This window comes from Papaver somniferum, chromosome 7 (assembly GCF_003573695.1).
Source record: "Papaver somniferum cultivar HN1 chromosome 7, ASM357369v1, whole genome shotgun sequence".
In the NCBI taxonomy this organism is placed as follows: domain Eukaryota; kingdom Viridiplantae; phylum Streptophyta; class Magnoliopsida; order Ranunculales; family Papaveraceae; genus Papaver; species Papaver somniferum.
The window spans coordinates 242,687,848-242,709,008 of NC_039364.1; the positions used below are offsets into that span (position 1 = coordinate 242,687,848).

Below are 21,161 nucleotides of genomic sequence, written 5' to 3' on the forward strand. Positions count from 1 at the left end.
TGGTAAACTAACAACTTCCATTTTCATACACCAATAATCGAGAAAACAAAATTCTTTTACAAAATCAAGATCCCGGTTAGTCGCGATCTAAACGTAAAAGTATATAAAAAATCTGACTACATTGGAAAGTTTTTCCTTAAATTTCTGCATCCATTGATTGTCTGCTAGAAATTCTATATAGTATCGTATATTAAAGTTAATGATACCAAACAGAGAATAGTGTTTGTTTGATATCACATCGGATGGAATTATCAACCATTCGATTGATAACATCTAGCGGTTTAAAAAAAAATTAAACAGTTTGTCAAAAGGTTTTGTTGCCGGATCCCCATCCATAAACTGCTTAAAAAGAATAGTACGTATGTATTTTTGATTATACATATAAAATAAGCGGCCAATATTTTTCAACATTTTAGATAAATAAAAATTTAAAAGAAAAACTATTTTACAAAAACAAATAAATAATTAAACAAAATTATAACAAAAAATTAATAAATACATAATTTAATGATCATAACGTCATATAAGATTAATAAATTAATATAGAAACATAAAAGATTAGTTAATTAAAACGAACAAATTAACAAAAGGTCGATATTAGTAATATAAAGTCGTATTCATCCTCACTTCAAAACGTCAGTATTCTTTTTTTTTTTGGACAATCAACATATTTTAATTCATTCAAATCAAAATCGTGATTACATGTTCGCTTACAAGAATAACAAAAACATCAAAATACAAAATAATCAAAACCCTAATACAAATAAGGACATCAATTACCAGTAGATCGCGAAGACAAAGAGCGATAAACAACAAAGATATCCAAAAGAATTTTATGTATAAGGGAGAGATGATGGTGTATCCGGATATAAAATCCGACCATTTAATCTGATTGTATTCTTCTTCTTCGATAAGAGATGCTCCTAATACAAAGGAATACTTTGCCCATAAATTTGTCGATCCACACGAACACGGATGCCTATTCAAAGCGATGTCGTGATGAATCATTGATGTTTTTGAATCAAGAATAGCAAGCCACGAACCAGCCATTAAAATTTGAAGAACTCGCCCCACAATAACGAAGAAAAATCGTCCCAAAACGACGAAGAAATATGTCAAAAGACACCAAAAACGATGTAAAACTGACTACGTTGGAAAGTTTTTCCTTAAATTTCTGCATCCATTGATTGTCTGCTAGAAATTCTATATAGTATCGTATATTAAAGTTAATGATACCAAACGGAGAATAGTGTTTGTTTGATGCCACATCGGATGGAATTATCAACCATTCGATTGATAAATCTAGCGGTTTAAAAAAAAAATAAACAGTTTGTCAAAAGGTTTTGTTGCCGGATCCCCATCCATAAACTGCTTAAAAAGAATAGTACGTATGTATTTTTGATTATATATATAAAATAAGCAGCCAATATTTTTCAACATTTTAGATAAATAAAAATTTAAAAGAAAAACTATATTACAAAAACAAATAAATAATTAAACAAGATTATAAAAAAAATAATTAATGAATACATAATTTAATGATCATAACGTCATATAAGATTAATAAATTAATATAGAAACATAAAAGATTAGTTAATTAAAACGAACAAATTAACAAAAGGTCGATATTAGTAATATAAATTCGTATTCATCCACACTTCAAAATGTCAGTATTCTTTTTTCTTGGACAATCAACATATTTTAATTCATTCAAATCAAAATCGTGATTACATGTTCGCTTACAAGAATAACAAAAACATCAAAATACAAAATAATCAAAACCCTAATACAAATAAGGACATCAATTACCAGTAGATCGCGAAGAGAAAGAGCGATAAACAACAAAGATATCCAAAAGAATTTTATGTATAAGGGAGAGATGATGGTGTATCCGGATATAAAATCCGACCATTTAATCTGATTGTATTCTTCTTCTTCGATAAGAGATGCTCCTAATATAAAGCAGTACTTTGCCCATAAATTTGTCGATCCACACGAACACGGATGCCTATTCAAAGCGATGTCGTGATGAATCGTTGATGTTTTTGAATCAAGAATAGCAAGCCATGAACCAGCCATTAAAATTTGAAGAACTCGCCCCACAATAACGAAGAAAAATCGTCCCAAAACGACGAAGAAATATGTCAAAAGACACCAAAAACGATGTAAAAACTGACTACGTTGGAAAGTTTTTCCTTAAATTTCTGCATCCATTGATTGTCTGCTACAAATTCTATATAGTATCGTATATTAAAGTTAATGATACCAAACAGAGAATAGTGTTTGTTTGATGCCACATCGGATGAAATTATCAACCATTCGATTGATAACATCTAGCGGTTTAAAAAAAAAAAATTAAACAGTTTGTCAAAAGGTTTTGTTGCCAGATCCCCATCCATAAACTGCTTAAAAAGAATAGTACGTATGTATTTTTGATTATATATATAAAATAAGTGGCCAATATTTTTCAACATTTTAGATAAATAAAAGTTTAAAAGAAAAACTATTTTACAAAAACAAATAAATAATTAAACAAAATTATAAAAAAAAAATTAATAAATACATAATTTAATGATCATAACGTCATATAAGATTAATAAATTAATATAGAAACATAAAAGATTGGTTAATTAAAACGAACAAATTAACAAAAGGTCGATATTAGTAATATAAAGTCGTATTCATCCACACTTCAAAACGTCAGTATTCTTTTTTTTTGGACAATCAACATATTTTAATTCATTCAAATCAAAATCGTGATTACATGTTCGCTTACAAGAATAACAAAAAAATCGAAATACAAAATAATCAAAACCCTAATAAAAATAAGGACATCAATTGCCAGTAGATCGCGAAGAGAAAGAGCGATAAACAACAAAGATATCCAAAAGAATTTTATGTATAAGGGAGAGATGATGGTGTATCCGGATATAAAATCCGACAATTTAATCTGATTGTATTCTTCTTCTTCGATAAGAGATGCTCCTAATACAAAGGAGTACTTTGCCCATAAATTTGTCGATCCACACGAACACGGATGCCTATTCAAAGCGATGTCGTGATGAATCATTGATGTTTTTGAATCAAGAATAGCAAGCCACGAACCAGCCATTAAAATTTGAAAAACTCGCCCCACAATAACGAAGAAAAATCGTCCCAAAACGACGAAATATGTCAAAAGACACCAAAAACGATGTAAAAACATCTTATTCAATTACCTACTAATCTGAGCAATACGTCAGTATTCAATATGGCCCTTTGGAGGTGGTAAGAATTACATATAGTTACTATGTGTGTAATCAGAACCATGCCGAGCACCCAATTTTTTAAGAATCCTATTATTGGGGTTGTAGGGGCTTTGTCTTTTGGGAGTTTAAAATACTAATTGCAACCTAAACATGATAGAGGAAGACATATTCTATGTAAAATATCAAAAATATCCTTATCCTTAAATAAATCAAAAATCTGACTTTTTAAATCAATTATCTTGTCCTTCTTCTCCTTTCTTAAGCATATATCATGATGAACATGATGATCATCGTGATTGAAATAATAATCACAAGAAAACTTACATCTATTATTCTTCTTCTTCCTCTTCTCTTCTTCTCCATCGCATCACGATGTCATAAAAAGAAAAAACTAAGAAAACCCCCCATTTATCTTTGCTTTTGATTGCCAAAAAGCTTCGATCGATTAAATTAGAGTTAAAAAAAAATTATGAAAATGTTTACGGTTGGGAGTTCTTAATTTCCCAACCGTAAATCACACTTTACGTCTTAGAAAATAGGATTTCCTAGCCGTAATTTAGTTTACGGTTTGGACAATTAAAACTCACGGCCGTAAAATGTTGTTTACGGTTAGGAAATCCTAACCGGAAGCGATTCTGATAATCACGAAAAGAAAAAAAAACAGAGGTTGAGTTTCCGTTAGGATTTCATAACCGTAAATCAAAAATACGGTTAGGATAATTAAATATCCCAGTCGTCGATGTCGTTTACGGTTAGAATTTCCTAATCGTAAGTTGACAAAAAATTCCAAAATGAAAATATTTGCATTTTAATTTTATATTGGAAAGAGTACTAGTTTATTTAATACTCGGTTTTAGAATGAGTAGTATTTTATACTCGATTTTAAAAGAATATCAGATCATACTCGGTTGTATCGGATCATACTCAATTTTAGAATTTTATAACCGATTTAAAAACGAGTACAACTTTATACGCGATTTCAGAACGAGTATAACTTTATACTCGATTCCAAAAAGAGTATAAGTACATACTCAATTTAAGACCGGGTATAAAGTGATACTAATTTTATGGTCATAAAATGAGTACAAGTACATATTCAATCTAAAAAGAGTTCAACTATATGCTCATTTTCCTATAGAATAGAGATCATTACGGCCCAGAAATATTAAATTCTGAGCCGTAGATCAGGTACACGGTTGGGAAACTAGGAAATCCTAGCCGTAAATGTATGTTTACGGTTAGGATATTCTAGCCGTATGTACCACACCACATATAGGTTTTTTGTATTTCGGCTTGGTCGACCTATCAATTTCCTAGACGTAATAGAAAAGCGGTTAGGAAAACCATACGTATAGTTTTACGGTTAGGAAGTACCTAGTCGTATATTACTCTGATAACCAAAAAAACAATGGACTCCTGGTTACGGCTAGGTATCATGTTTGTAACCCAGTCGTAACATTCTGGCAATATAACGGCCAGAAGTTCTTCACTTCTCATCCGTTATTTGTATTTACAGCTGGGAGTTCCTCAGTTTCCAACCGCCGTTATCTATTTACGGCTGGTTCGACACATTTTCCTAGCCGTAACAGGAAAAAAAACTCAGATTTTGCTTTGATTTTTAACGGATTTGAATTGATAAAATTGTGGTTGGAAGTTGATTATAAGGTTTCCCTGAGTATTATGAAGAAGGGTTTCATCATTTTTCTTCAAAGTTTTTCAAAAAAAATTCACCTAAATCACCATTTTCCTTCTTCAAAATCCAAGAAAATAAAGTTTTGATTTGCAAAAGATTAATGATTTGATTAGTTTAATCCATTCATTAATACTGATTAGTTAGCCTAATCATTTTAATTAACACTAATCAATTAAGGGTAGATTAGGCATTACAAAAAAATAAGCTAAGGGGTTCTATGAATTACTATTTCATGACCGTATGAAGCCCCAAAAAACTCACCCATTTAAAGCCCCAATAATAGGATTCTTTTTTAATGCAGTCTTTGACTAGTCCCTTTAACTGCATTACACCTCTGATTCAAGCGAACAGACCCTAAAAATGTATGTTAAAATATTTTATGCCCCATGGGTCCTTATATATGGAAAGCAATTATTGACTGAGAATCATAAAAATCGCTCTGCGAGGAAATACCTCTCTAGTTTGTCAGCTGCTACACATCCAGTACTGATGTGCAAATTGTAGTTTGTATACTAGCTACTTCGTATTCAGTTAGCTACAGCTAGTTATCAGAATGTGGAGGCTCAAATTCGCAGATAATGGAGGTCCGTTCAGTGAGTGGTTATTCAGTACCAACAATTTTGTGGGAAGACAAACTTGGGAGTTCGAACCAGATTCAGGGACGCCAGAAGAACGACCTGAAGTGGAAAATGCTCGCCAGGAATTTTATAAAAATCGGTTCAAAGTGCGAGCTTGCGGGGATGTTTTAGTCCGCTTGCAATAGTTATTTTTATAAATTCAGATGTTAGCTCCACTATTTTCATAGCAATAGTTATTTTTATTTATTTTTGTATGTGTGTGTATTTAATGCAGCAATCGAGAAAAAATGAAGATAAATTTGACCATAGCATACCCGCTGTGGAGAAGATAAATTTGTATCTCTTATAAGACTCTACCTTCATACCAAAAAAAATGAACGCAATTCGAAATAGCAAACCTTACCATCTACCTAAAAATGAACGCAATTTGAAATAGCAAACCTTACCATCTACCTATCTTAATTTCAACCGTTAACTTTGAACGGTTGATATTCAAAGGAGTAGATGGTCGTTTTATACATCTCGAATTGTGTTCATTTTTTGTAGGATCGTAGAGTCATATAAGAGGAACATATCATCAAAATATTGCACTTAAATTCATTGTCGTTTGGATTTTGCGGAAAAAATGACACAAATCTTATCTGACCTTGTCCATCTAAGAGTGTCCATGGATCCTACCTCTTTATAAAACGGAAAATGGGTCATTTGTCCAAATATTTTTAAATCACGGTTCAAATGGACGAGTAAAAAATAGTTCGGGTGAAATGGACAAACAAGAAATAGACAGGATGAAACTGGATTCATTCTAGCTTAAATTTAAAACATAGTAAGGATGAAACTGGATACATTCTGTGTAAATTAAAAATAAGAAAAAATATTTGAAAATGGGAACGATGAAACTGGTTACATCCTGACCATTTTTAAAATTTTGGTCATTTAAACAGTATCTAAATCTAAATGTCCTTTTTATCCAATAATTGTTGATTTTATCTTTTTAACCAATTTTGTGTTTATAAAAACCCGGACGAAACCTCATACGTGCATTTGGTTTTCTTTTTATTTTTGAATTTTTTCGTGCATGGTTTTTTGCAGCATCGCTATCTTTGACCACTCGAGAAAACAATGAAAAATAAACAGAGAGAAAAAAGATCAATCTTTGACCTGTAAAAGATGTTGCGTCATCACACATTCCACACCTCTAGACTGTAGAAGTCCACATCATGATTTGATAACTCCTTTCATTTTCCGTAGGGGGTAATCCATGACATAACAAATTAATAGTTTGTGGTCGCCGGTGGTTTCCGACGTAATCTTAAATTTATTTTTGTTTGTGTGTTATTTTGTCGAAATATTTGTCTTTGCCATATACTTCTTTTTTCTTCTGGAATAGACAACTTCATTTCCACTTGAGTTAACAGGTGAGGAGATTTGAATGGATTTAAATTTCTCACTTGATTTTATACTCCGATGGTTGTTAATAGATGGTTGTGTTTTCCCCTTTTCAAAGATTTTGCTAATTTGTATTGCTTTCCCTAAAATAAAATAATTATCTATACCTTTCGTCGGTACTTTTTCTATCCAATTCCAGATAACTGACTCCGGAATAATGCATACGGACAAAAACATTTTTTGAAAAACTACCTAGAATACCCCAGTGCTTATATATTGCAATTGCTAACGAACAAGATGAGGGTAGTTTGGAAAATTCACCAAAACATTTGTAGTGGGTTAGATATCCAAAATATGATTAGTAAATTCAATTTGTTACGGATTTTTATATGATTTTGAGATTTTGTTTCCTCCATTATTAGAGTTAGCCGGGGCCATGGTTTATATTATCATATTTTTAAGGTTAGCTGGAGCTTATCGTGCCGGGGTGATTAAGCTACGATGAAGTTAAACTAAAATTTTACTTGATAGTACTACTTGTTAGATTAATTGGTAAAGTCCTAAAAAAAAAGTTGAGAGCCAAACTAACTAAAGTACGACTACATATGAATGATGGTTTTGGATCACCCTAAAACCACTCGGCCACAATGAGTGGCCCTCTCCATATCCTAAGAAGCGGGGCCGTTCTATGTGAATCGACCGTTTTGGGTACTCCAAAACCACTATTCATACAAATTTTTTGCTAACTAAATTTCATATTTAAGTGAGGTCAATCCCTCTCCGTTCCTGTCAGTAATCCACTTAAAATTTGTTCCAGCTTTTTCCGCCAAAAGAACCGGAAATGATTAGCATCCCGCGAATCTCGCGGGCCATCCCGACGATGGGAGTGTAAGATAAGTCTCGCACCGTCATGGAGATCTCTGTAAAAAGTAAGCCCATGAGAAGTACGGCTTTTGGGTTGTGTTTTCCATAACAAACTTACAACATGTTTGTTTTTTCCTCTATGTAGAGGCTAACCTCTACTAGTTTCTATGTAGTGGTAGGTCCCACTTATATTGATGTTTGTTTTTTCCACTACCTCTATATAGATAGAGGCAAATCTCTATCTATATAGAGGAAATCAAATAACAGCAATTAGGTGTTATCTTTGAACCTATGCATCTATTAAACCTTCAAATGACTAATATATACTTGAACAAACTTATAATGTCCAAAAATAATTCCTTAATTCAAAATCTACATTTTTCTCTGTTTCAAAAAAAGTGATATTTTCGCCCGTTTCAGAAAAATGGATACTTTCGTGTTGTTTCAGAAAAAGTGATATTTTGCTCCGTTTCAGAAAAGTGACACTTTAGCCCCGTTTCAGAAAAGTGATACTTTCGCCCGTTTCAGAAAAGTGATACTTTCGCCTGTTTCAGAAAAAATGATACTTCCGCCCAATTACAGAAAAAGTGATATTTTTGCTCCGTTTCAGAAAAAGTGATATTTTGCCCCATTTTAGAAAAAGTAATTTTTTACTCCGTTTCAGAAAAAGTGATATTTTTCCCCGTTTCAGAAAAATTGATATTTTTTCCCCGTTTCAGAAAAAGTGATACTTTCGTCCCGTTTCAGAAAAAGTGATATTTTTGCTCCGTTTCAGAAAAAGTGATTTTTTTTCCGTTTCAGAAAAAGTGATACTTTTGCCCGTTTCAAAAAAAGTGATATTTTTGCTCTGTTTCAAAAAGAAAGTGATATTTTCGCATTTTTTCAGAAAAAGTGATATTTTGCCCCGTTTCAGAAAAAGTGATATTTTTGTCCCGTTTCAGAAAAATTGATACTTTCGCTCTCGTTTCAGAAAAACATAACATCTTTGGTTGTATTTAATATATTTTTTTTTGCAATTTTTGAACATCTTTGATTGTAATGGATCTTTATAGGCTTTTTGAATTTTATAAGGGTAAAATGAGAAATATATAAAATTGGCTGCACAATATAGAGTTGTTAGATAGTGGTCAAACAAACATGATTTTAAGAGACGTTATATAATGATATTTATATAGATATAGAGGTAAACCTCTATGTAGAACCCTCTACCTATATAAAGAAAAAAACAAACATGTTGTTAGAATTTTTGCCTTTTATATGCATATACTACAGTTGACTTCACTGAGAACTTGAAATGGGTTATATCAGCAAAAACTTACATAGTGGAGTTGTCTTTCAAATTTTAACATTCAAATGGGGTTATTTCGCTAAATTACCCTATATATAATCGTTTCCTATATATATAGAATGAAGACGGAGGATTTGGCGGCTTCATATAGAGGGGCATAGTACCATGTTCAGTACTGCGCTGAACTACATTTGTATGCGCATACTTGGACAAGGACCAGATGGTGGTGAAGACAATGCTTGTGCTAGAGCACGAAAATGGATTATTGACCATGGTGGTGTAACATCTGTACCTACATGGGGAAAGGCTTGGCTTTCGGTACGTAAATATTTTTGCTTTTCTTGAAGCAACTCCATTATTTGTTGACTGCATTGGCGTCACATGTGCAGATACTTGGCGTTTATGACTGGTCAGGTTGCATTTCGATGGTCCGAGAGTTTTGGTTTCTTCCTTCCTTTTTGCCTATGCATCCTGGTTTGTACCATGTTTATTTTGAGACCATTTGATTTCGAATTAAAATTAATATTTTTCGATCGGTAAATTGATTAGATTTCGAATTAATAGTGAAATATATTTGAAATCGATTCTCAATGTATTCAATTTCTAATTGCAGCTAAGCTATGGTGTTTTTGCCGGTTGGTTTACTTGCCAATGTCATATCTATTTGGTAAGAGATATGTTGCACCCATAACGGACTTCATATTATCGTTAAGAAAAGAACTTCATGTTCAACCATACAATGAAATAAACTGGAGCCAGATGAGGCATGTTTGTTGTAAGGTAACTTATCATTCCTTGGTTTGATTAGTGATGACCGATAAAATTTTGGCCACATGCATGTCAATTAACATATTAGCCATTGACGAGTTATTTTGCTGCACGCCTCTCTTTATCAGGAGGATCTATATTACCCGCGTTCATATATCCAAAACCTGGTATGGGACTCGGTGTACAAGTTCGCAGAGCCTTTGTTAACAAGGTGGCCATTTTCGAAGTGGGTGCGAGAAAAGGCTCTGAGGCTAGCTATGAAGCACATTCATTATGAAGATGAAAACAGTCGCTACATCACTATGGCTGCTGTAGAAAAGGTACACATGGTTAAATTGAAGGGATGCAAGATGTGAGGTTATAGAAAAATCTTGGAGTCTCTATTCTACAGTGCATATCAATTGAGTGTCTGATGATGTTATATGTTAACAGTCTTTATGCATGCTTGCTTGTTGGGTGGAGGATCGGAATTCAGATGCCTTCAAGAAACATCTTGCTAGAGTCCAAGATTACATATGGGTTGCCGAAGATGGACTCAAAATGCAGGTTATATATTGGTCTTTGGTATCATGCAAATTTTAAACCCTAATTTTGAGGCATACAAGATAATTTGGAGGCATATATAATAAGACAAAAAGGGGTTGGAAATAGTATTTCTAGACTATCCCTTATCCAACCTATTTTCATATATGCCAAAATACCCTTATGAGATTAGTGTTAAATTAGTGTTAATCTGATTAATTAGTGTTAATCTGATTAGTTAGTTTAGTGTTAATTTAGGATCATAATTTTCTATTTGTGATCTTTGTGATTATTGAGAGATGTGTAATACAAATTCGAATGAGGAAGATGAATCTTCATCACGTAAAGCTATGAAAATACATATCAATTACGATGGAGATCCAGACATGGCTTATTTGTTGGATTTTGAAAATGATTTTACCCAAACTCAACCTTTTTCTCAAGCTCAAGATGATTCCTTTATGGAGCCAAACCCCGAAGATGAGTACATGGATGAGGAACCCAATGCTAATAATACACAGGTATGGTTATAGAAGTTGTTTAATTTTCGTTTTGTAGCTTTATTTCACCAAAAGTTATGATTTTTGCAACTAGTTCGGCGCAACAAAGTAAGGTTCGGCAGATAATATGTATGTCGAACCATCAAAAATAAGAACAGTTCGGTTTCTACGATTGAGAAATATATACGCCGAACTTTCATTCAATTATTTTCGCGCCAAATAATTTTCATGGTTCGGCTCAAATGCGATTTGATAATATAAGCCAAACCGTATACAAAAAATTATACGAGTTACAGTGTAATGTTCGTTTTACACGTTATCCAGCCGAACCATAATTTTTGTTTCTATAAATTTCAAGTCTTATGGTTCGGCTTATAATATTAGTGCCCAATAGGTCGAATCCATGTTTGAGAATAGGTTCGGCTTTGTAAATCGAACACTAACTAGTCGAACCGTGAGATCGGCTTTCATTGAGTACTGCGTGTTAACCGAACCTGACCCAAAACCTGTGCGATATTGTTGTAGATTGTTCCTGAAATGGAAACTATGGAGGATCAACCACCGCATGTTCATGTCATTCATGAAGATACTAAATATCACTTCCAAACTGACTTGGTAGGTAACGTAGTTTATGTTTTTATTAATTTTCAAGTTTGTTGTATGCAAAATCATTAATAAAACTTAAGTTTTGTACTTGTGTATATGTATACATGGAAAACCAAAGAAGAAGCTGTTAAATGGGTTGAGGAACATGCTTGGAAAATCAATTGGGGAAACAGAAGCAAGTTCGGCTTATGTACAAAACAAGGTTTAAAGCCGAACCCCTACAAGTTCGGGTCAGGATATTGAAATCGAAACAGCCGAACCTACAGAAAAGTAGGTTCGGCGTAAAATAAACCAAAATTGAAAGCCGAGTTTTTTCTTGAAAATGGAACTACAATATGTAAACTTACTTGAAGCATTGTGAAATAACCTCCAATGTTTCTACTTGTTAACCTAGACGCAGTTCCAAGTTGCTTGAATAGGAAAGAAAGAGCCACGGTTCCCCAAGAGTACTTGTGGCAGCTTTTCAAATCCTTTAACAATTGAAGGTATTGAGCATTAACCTTGTTCCCACTGTTATCGGGAAATATCACACTTCCTAAAGTATGCAACAAATACGCGGTAGCAGTGCGCATAGCTGTGACCTCGTCCATACCAACTCCCCCTTTGAAATTTTCTCATTTGTGTCTCCAAAACACTTTTTCAAAGCAGTGAACTTGATTTTCTTCAACTTCTTTGTGATAGAATCCACAAACTTCACCTCTTTAGCAGCGCAGGAAAAATCCAATTCTGTTTTGTCTTTTGGCCAACCAAGAGTTTCCTCAGCAAGTACATACAACTCATCCCAAGTCATTTCATAAACCGCTGAGTAAACATTTTCCCCATGCGTTCTAAGACCACTAATATTCTGTGCATCATCTGGAGTGATTGACATCTCGCCAAAGGGGATATGAAATGTGTAAGTCTCTGGACAAAATCTCTCACAAAAGGCTGAGTTTGTAACTGCATCAAATTCCTTTGGTGCATAGAAAATAGCAGGCCATAAACCTGAGCCTTGTACTAAAGCCACCACCTTAGGAGCCTCTTTGAAAATATCCCAATATGCGGTGCTTTGGTGTCTAAGTACGCGGATTGCATCCCTGTGATCCGGAGTCTCGTAAATTTTCTTCTCCCATGACTCCTTGTAGCCAATCAACACTCTTCCACCATCTTCAGGGAGACCATGGGGTAAACCATCCCTGCGAGGACGTATCACATTATCCGGATGAGGAATGTGCTTACCTGTCTCCCTTGATGTAACAACTTTCTCTTGTTCTTGTTCTAGTTCTTCTTCTTCTTGACCTTCCTCACCAACATCTTCATCATTATCATCCTCTTGTTCTACAGGAAAAGAGCAAGTCGTATCAATTCCCCTTTTCCCTGCATGTAAGTTCTTTGTGCCACCACCTCGAGGTTTGGGAGTTTTTGAGTTAGAATGAGTCACTTCCATTGTTCTCCTTTTGAGCTTCTCTTTGAATTTTTCCGGATGGGTGCTAACACAAATTACAAACCTTAATTAGTTTTCGAAATTAAATAAATATGATAACTCACGTATAAGTGGACAAGTTTACAGGAAGTTTTTGGCCATACACAGTGTAAAGTTCGGCACATTCGATATTTATCACAATGAGCCGAACTAGGTGGCCAACAGTATTAGCCATGGTCAGAGAAAAGTTCGGCACATTCGATATTAATCACAATGAGCCGAACAATGAACCCAACAGTAATAGATCGGTTATTAAATAATGGCATTCAAGTTCGGCTGGTTATCATAAAAAATATTTGGTGCCGAACTCGGCTCATACGATATTCAAGTTTTAAGCCGAACTGTTATTCGTCTGTGTAAAAAAAAAAGTTCGGCTGCGACATTTCAGCCGAACACTACCGTGAAACTAACAAAAATCGAGACGAATCATCGATTACATGTCATAAATCAACGAAATATGCAAAAATAAACAATGGGTTTGTGGGAAATACCTTTCTATGTGCAATCTTAAAGAATCAACCTCTATTTCTCCCTCTCCAACACCAATCGATCCACTATCCACTTCATCTCCATCTTTTCCAAAAACCCTATATTGACATGCTACAGAAGCAACACCAGGATTCTGCACCGTATTTCTAGGGGATCGCTTAACACGAGGTGCCATGTATGTGTTTAACAGAGAAGTTAATCGAACAAATTTTCAGAAATTTTTGAGAAGAAGATGAGAAAAAGAGGGAGAGAGAAGGGTTTTTGGTTTTTAAAACTTTAATTTTTTTTTTTGGTTTAAGTAACCGTTTTAATATTAATAAGTGAGTTAATTAGTGGGTAACTGTTAATTAGTGGGAGGGTAGTTAATTAGGGGATGGGTTAATTAGTGGGAAAATTTTAGGATTAGAATTTAATTAAGTGGAAGGGTAGTATGTAATTTGAACTATATGAGGGTATTACAGTAACTTTAGCATCACTAGGACACCCCTTAGCAGTTTGAATTGGATGGCATCATAAATCTGTATGCCCCAAAATTATCCTGTATGCCCCAATTTAGGGTTCCAAATTTTTACAAATACGAAACTTAGCAAGACCGCTAAATTTATTCACTACCAATTTTTTTTGCAAAATCCTACAGAAACCAGCTTATTTTACTGCAAATCCGCAGATCTGAAATCACTGTGAATTTGATTTCGCAGCATACCTGGCGGGGTCACAAACGTGTGTGCTTGCAAAGAATTTAAATACTAAATATCACGATTTTTGTTAATGTTTTCTTTCAGAGTACTAATTGGAAGTCAAACATGGGATGCTAGTCATGCACTTATAGCAAGTGATGATCTTCTCGGCGAAATAGGCCCAACTCCGGAAAAGGCGCACCATTACTTCAAAGTTTCACAGGTTTAACCAAATCGTTTCTACTTAATACTAACAAACATCAGTAGGAAGAAAACAATGAGCCTCGAATTGAAGCTCTTTTTTTGTTTCCATGAGGTTCGGGATAACCCATCAGGTGACTTCCGGAGTATGTATCGTCACATAAGTAAAGGAGCATGGACTTTCTCTGGTATGGCAAGTTTCTGATTGTACTACTGAGGCACTCATGGTAATACGATGTACCACTTCATTATAATCTATGTAACGGTTGGTTTCACGTTGTTAAGAAAACTATTTCAAATCGCTTCCATTTGATACAAAGTACACAAACAATAACAACAAAATATTTGTAGCAGGCTTGTCTCCTACTTTCTCAAATGCCAGCTAAAATTGTTGGTGACAAAGTGCCGGCGAATCAGATTTATGATGCTATTGAAGTCGTTCTTTCTCTTCAAGTAAGGATCAAGTTTCAGCCATTGATGCTTATACTAAGGCACAATTGCTAGGATATGTATAACCTGAAATTTTCTTCAAGCTGGAAACTCGGGTATCCAGAAAACATCTGAAAACCCCATAATTAGAATTTTATTGTTGCAAAATTGAAATTATGCATTTCCTGGATGAAAATCACCAGCAACATGTTATGTAACTTCATCACCCAAAAACATATTTTAGTCATTGATGAAAATGATTCTAGTTTCTTAGGCTGCTGACGGGGGAGTTTCAGCATGGGAGCCGGCAACATCACATAAAAGGTTGGAGGTACTTTTCAATCCAACCGAACTCTTCGAGGATGTTTGTGTTGAGCATACGTAAGTTTATAATTTATTGCTGTTATGCATTAGTATCCTTAAATTTTTCCATCTATATTTTAAAAACAAAAATAAGCATTGCTGGAGGAAAATACTGACTTTTTAAGTGCAGATATGTGGAGAACACTTCATCAGCAATCGAAGCCCTGGTTTTGTTCAAGAAACTACATCCTGGTCACCGGACCAAAGAAATTGAAACTTTCATTGAGAAAGCAGTTCATTACCTAGAACACAAACAAGAGCCAAACGGTGCATGGTAATAGCAATTCTTAATCAGTGTATCTTAGCAATTTGCTGACATAAAAAAAGAATTGCTTGATAATTTTCTTTCAAATATATCGTCCAGGTATGGAGATTGGGGAGTATGCTATATCTATGGCACATGGTATGCACTACGAGCCTTAGCCGCTGTAGGGAAGAATTATGCCAACAGCCCGACTGTCCATAAAGCTTGCGACTTTCTGCTCTCTACCCAAAAACCATTGGGAGGTTGGGGAGAAAGTTATCTTTCATGCATGAAGAAGGTATATGAGCATTCGATATAACACGAGCTCGTGTGTGCCCTTGCTACCAACTGTTGAAATTAACTAGTTACTTGCATGTAACATCTACAGGAATTTGTACCTTTAAGAGACAGCCATATGGTGCAGATGGCATGGGCTCTAATGGGACTTATTTGCGCTGGTCAAGTAAATTCATTTTGATTAAGATGACAACAACTTCAAATTTTTAAGCTTCCAAATATAACTCAACTTTCATATTTGTAGGCGAATAGGGATCCAGAACCTTTGCACCGTGCAGCAAGAGTACTGATAAATAGTCAAATGGAAAACGGTGATTTTCCTCCCCAGGTAAACTCAAGCATTAACAAACCAAAAAACTTATATCAAGGATATAAGAGAAACCATTTTTTTCAACAAAAAAGCTTAAGAAATTCCAAAGCCTCGACATTTTTACATTGTCGCAGGAATTGACGGGAGCTTCCTTGAACACATGTATGTTGCACTATCCACTTTTCAGAAATGCTTTTCCAACATGGGCTCTTGGCAAATACCGCAAGGCAGTACTGGAAACCACCGCCAGCAACAAAAAAAACTGTGTAACGATGTAGTATAAGCATGTGCGCTATAAATGTTGGTAATTTGAAGTTAAGCAACAGTTTGGTTCAAGGGACAATTTTACTTGTGTAATAAGTAATTCACAATTGGTATTTTGTTGAAAATCTTGTCAAGTTCCAAGTTTTTAGGGAGATTTTTTTTTTTTTTTTTTGGCCCACTTGGCTAGTTCATGGGCCGGTAAATGCATAGAACAATGATGGACTCAACAACCATACTTCATCATGCTTCTTGAAAACAAAAGAAACCTGTTTTGAGGCATACTCATTTTTTTTGAGGCATACTCATTCATTATACTATCTAGGATGGGTTTATAAGGGGTGTCTAAAGATAATGCAATTACCTATATATCTTTAAACAATTTAATTATTAGAGTGCCCTTATCATCAAAAACCTAAAATCAAAAATCAAAATAAACTTTAAACTCAAACATCTTGGACTGAAATTCAATCAAGAAATTGATCAAGCAAAGCAAACACGAATCGAAGTGAGCGATGTTGGAGTGCGAAATCCAAATCTCAATTGCTCTTATATGTATTTTAGAATGTATGTGTAACAAACCCATCTTGTTTTTGATTGATTTTATTTTGTTTGATCGATAGAATATGATTTCAAAGATGAAATTAGGGTTTTCAGAAGATCAATTCGGCTGAACTTGGAGTATCAATTTTGAGCCGAACCTAGTGTATGATTTAGAGAAACACTATGTTCGGCTAATGCGACTTTGCTAGATTTTGTTCGAATCAGCCGAACCAAAATTCGTCAGTTGCAGAGTGAAGTTCGGCCTATAACTTTTCAGCCGAACCTCAGTTTTTTGAAAATATACCTAGGTTCGGCTGATAACTTTCCAGCCGAACCTCAGTTTTTGAAAATATACCTAGGTTCGGCTGATAACTTTTCAGCCGAACTGTTCATATGGTCAGTAGATCTGGGTTTTAAAAATTAGTTTTTTTGACAGATTCAACTTATAAAAAGAAATTAAACCTCGTATAGAAGTCTACCTATGATTTGAATCACACATTTTAGTCACTTCTAATCATTAAAATCTCAAAATTCAAAACCCAAGTTTTTTTTTCACTTCTTCTTCTTCCTCTCAAGAATCCCAACTCTCTCACATAAATTTGATTTATCTACTAATTCACCACTAATAATATAATTCTTAATCAATCCTTAAAATTCCTAACTAATCAAATCTAATCATAATCATTAACACCAATTATGTAAGGGTAGTTATGTCATTATCAAAAAGGGTGGATAAGGGGTGATGTTATTTTTTATTTGGTGACCCTATTTTGGCATTATTTAGTATGCCTCAAAAAATTTCAGTATGCCTCAAAACAGGTTTCAAACAAAAAACAAAAAAAAAACATACCTTAATTTAGAGAAATTTAGATAGTCAACTTGAATTATGTGAAGGAGAATTTCTCTTGGGCATGTATTTTATAGCTTCTTCCATAGGAAATCTGTATTCTATTTGGGGGTTTAAGTGCCGTATTGATTTCTATAGGTTTTCTTTTGTAAATTTTTAGGCGGAAAAAGCTAAGATGTCAATAGCATCGATTGAACCCGTAATTATCAGAAATAACTCCTTAAAGAGTTAAGGATGCAGTCAAAGACGTTCCAAACTATAAAAAAAGAATAAAAATAGCGATCAACTGAAAGAGTAAAATGGATGGAAAATCATCTTTACTAGGGGATTATTTTTTTCCATTGACGGAATGAATAATAATTTAAAACTGGAAAATAAATTGAACGGAGTTGGCGGTGCTAAACGATCCAAATTTTGAATTTCACCCTTAACTCCTTTTTGTTAACTGAACTCTACCCTTAACTCTATCTATACGACAGACCATCAGTGTAGTTTATAATAGTAGTCAAGTCTCTGTATTAGTGATGTTAGTTTTTGTTTCTGTTATTGACACATGTTGGCTCCTTATTGGTTAATCATGTCTTTTCCGTTATTGACACCTGTCGTGTCTTCATTGGTCAATTATGTCTTTTCTATTATCCGCATCTTTAGAGCTTCTTCAATGGTAACTTGGCGTGTATCTTTTGTGGAAGTTTTTTTTCCTGATGTAAAGACCAAATTTACCTTAATTTGAGGAGATGAAAGAAAAACATCTCCAACCACGAACTATATTTCTTTAGTTTTAAAATTTTTAAACCATTGATCCAAATTATATATTTAACCATAGTCATAGATAATGGTGAGTAGGATGTTCACATACTCTAAAAGAACCTCTATAACTAGAGGATAGCTTTGAGGATGTCTACAAAACTGTCAGACACATCATCTTTACTTTCTGCCTTCACATTCCTATTGGAGATGATTTTTTGGTTAAATCATTAAAAATCCTACGCGGCCTTATTTTTAGGATATTTTTAATGTCTCATTGGAAATGCTCTTATATGTCAGGCATCCCCGTCTGTTTGTCTGTAACTGAGAATTATCAATTCTAAATATGAAACAATTCTACCTTGGTATCAGAGGTAAAACTCGATCCAATTTTTATAAACTCCATCAATGAAGATATTTCCAACATAATTTCTCAGATCTACTTCCTTTTTTTATCATTGAATCACTTCTCTTCTTTCAGTTTTTCTTTTCAATCATCGGTTCTCTTCTGTGATTCAATCTTTCTCTGAGAAATCTATTTATCTTACACTCTTTTTCTAAACTTCCTTTAAATCAATTGATCGGTATTATTCGATTGAAACTTACTGAAGATAATTATCTCACTTGGAGATCTTTAATTTTAGCATTATTCAGTAAATTTTGAATTACTGGTTATTTGGATGGATCCATTGTCTGTTCTGTCAAATACACTTCAAGACCTAATGAAACCGACAATGTTCTTAATCCGGCTTACATCAACTGGCAGGATGAATATTCAACTATATATCATTCTTCTTCTTAATTCCACTTTCTCTGATTCGGTGGTTCCCTATTTGGTTGGAACTTCATCAGCTCAAGAACTCTGGAGAAATATTGATGCAAGATTCTCTCAGGCTTATGCTACTCACGTCAGTCGATTGAGGACTAAACTTCAAACTATTCTTCTTGGTAATAATTCTATCACGACTTATTTCAACTCTATTAGAAAAATCTGTGATCAATTAGCTGCTTCAGGATCAGTTGTGACTGATAGTGAATGTGTTGTTATGGCTCTTGCTAGTTTAACTTCTGCTTATGATTTGTTTGCAACCTCAATTTGCATTCGTAATCACCTGTTACCAGTGTTGAATTACATAATTTGTTGTTAAGTGAAGAAATTATATTGAATGCTAGATCTAAGTCTATTGATGTTGAATCTGAAAATAAGGCTTTCTTCACTCAACATAGAACACCTTTATCTAGTCACAAAAATTGTTTCCCATCACCAATGCCAAGAGGAGGTCATAGTCCAAATTATAGAGGTAGAAGACCATATTCTCTACAAAGTAGAGGTGGCTACACATCATATTTTCAGAGACCTACTGCTCCTTTTACTTCAGCACCTCCACCACCTTCTTTTTTTGGTGATAAAACTCTGTGTAAAATTTGTCATCGTCAAGGTCATCTTGCACCGGAGTGTACCAATCAATTGAACTTTGGTTATCAAGGCAGACAGCCACCACGAAACTTACATGTTATGCTAGCAGCAGCAAGCATTTTAAGAGAACCTATGGTATGCTGATAGTGGTGCCAATCAACATATCTCACCCGACACTTCACCAATTGAAGACTATACTTCTTACGATGGCTATGAATATACCAAACTGCAAGTGGTGAAGGTATGTCTATTTATTCTATTAGTAACTCTGTTTTTAGCACTCCATCTGGTCATTTTTCTTTTCAAAATATTCTTCATGTTCCTAGTGCCTCCTCTAAGCTCTTATTAGTTCACAAATACACCACAGACAATCACTGCACCATAATTTTTTCATCTGTTGGTTATTCTGTGAAGGATCTTCACAGTGGGAAGATTCTGCTGCAGGGCCCTCAGATTAATGGACTTTATCCCATTCACTTCCCTTATAATCTCAAAGACACTAAGCTTTTCACATCAACCCCGTTTCTCCATATATCTGGCGTCGAAGATTAGTACATCCCTCATTTCAAACGCTTCAGAGAGTGTGTAGTTATTTAGATAATAAATGTGTAATGAAACAACATTTATTTTGTGAAACCTGTCAACTAGGCAGATCACATAAACAGCCATTTACTCTTTCTTCTAGTACTAGTTCTAGACCCTTAGAACTTTTACATATGGATCTCTGGGGTCCCTCTCCAGTTTTATCTAATAGTGGTTATCTATATTATGTAAACATTATAGATGATTTTACTAAGTTTGTTGGTTGTTTCCCTTATATGCTAAATATGATTTCAAATCTGTGTTCAGCAAATTTAAAACACAAATAGAAAACTTTTTATCTCTCAAAATTAGCACCATCAGATCTGATGGAGGTGGAGAATTCATTAACTCTTAACTTGCTAATTTTACTGCTCTCCATGGAATTAAGCATGAAGTTACATGTCCACACACACTTCTGAACAAAATAGTGTTGCAGAAGCCAAGCATAGACATTTGATGGACATTGGTAGAACTTTCTTAATTTAAGCACATCTTCCTGAATATTTTTGGGTTGATGCTTTTCTCACTGCCAATTTCATTATCAATAGATTACCAACAAAGTCTATCAATTTCCATTCATCTTTTGAAAAACTATTTCACAAAAAGTCTAACTATAATAATCTTAAATGTTTTGGGTGTTCCTGCTTTCCTTAGTTAAGACCATATACACCTAACATGTTAGCTCCAAGAAGTTTGCTTTATATTATTCTGGGATATAGTGACAAGAAAAAGGGTTTCAGGTGTCTAAAACTAATTTCAGGAATAGTCTACATTTCTAGACGTGTGGTTTTCAATGAATATGTTTTTCTTTACTCCACTCTTGTCACCAATTCTTC

The 21,161-nt window shown here is 34.2% G+C and overlaps 1 pseudogene; it reads left to right on the forward strand.

The window, feature by feature from the left end:
* Positions 1-9,225: 9,225 nt before the first annotated feature.
* On the forward strand, positions 9,226-20,295 carry LOC113296278 (annotated as a pseudogene).
* Positions 20,296-21,161: the final 866 nt, after the last annotated feature.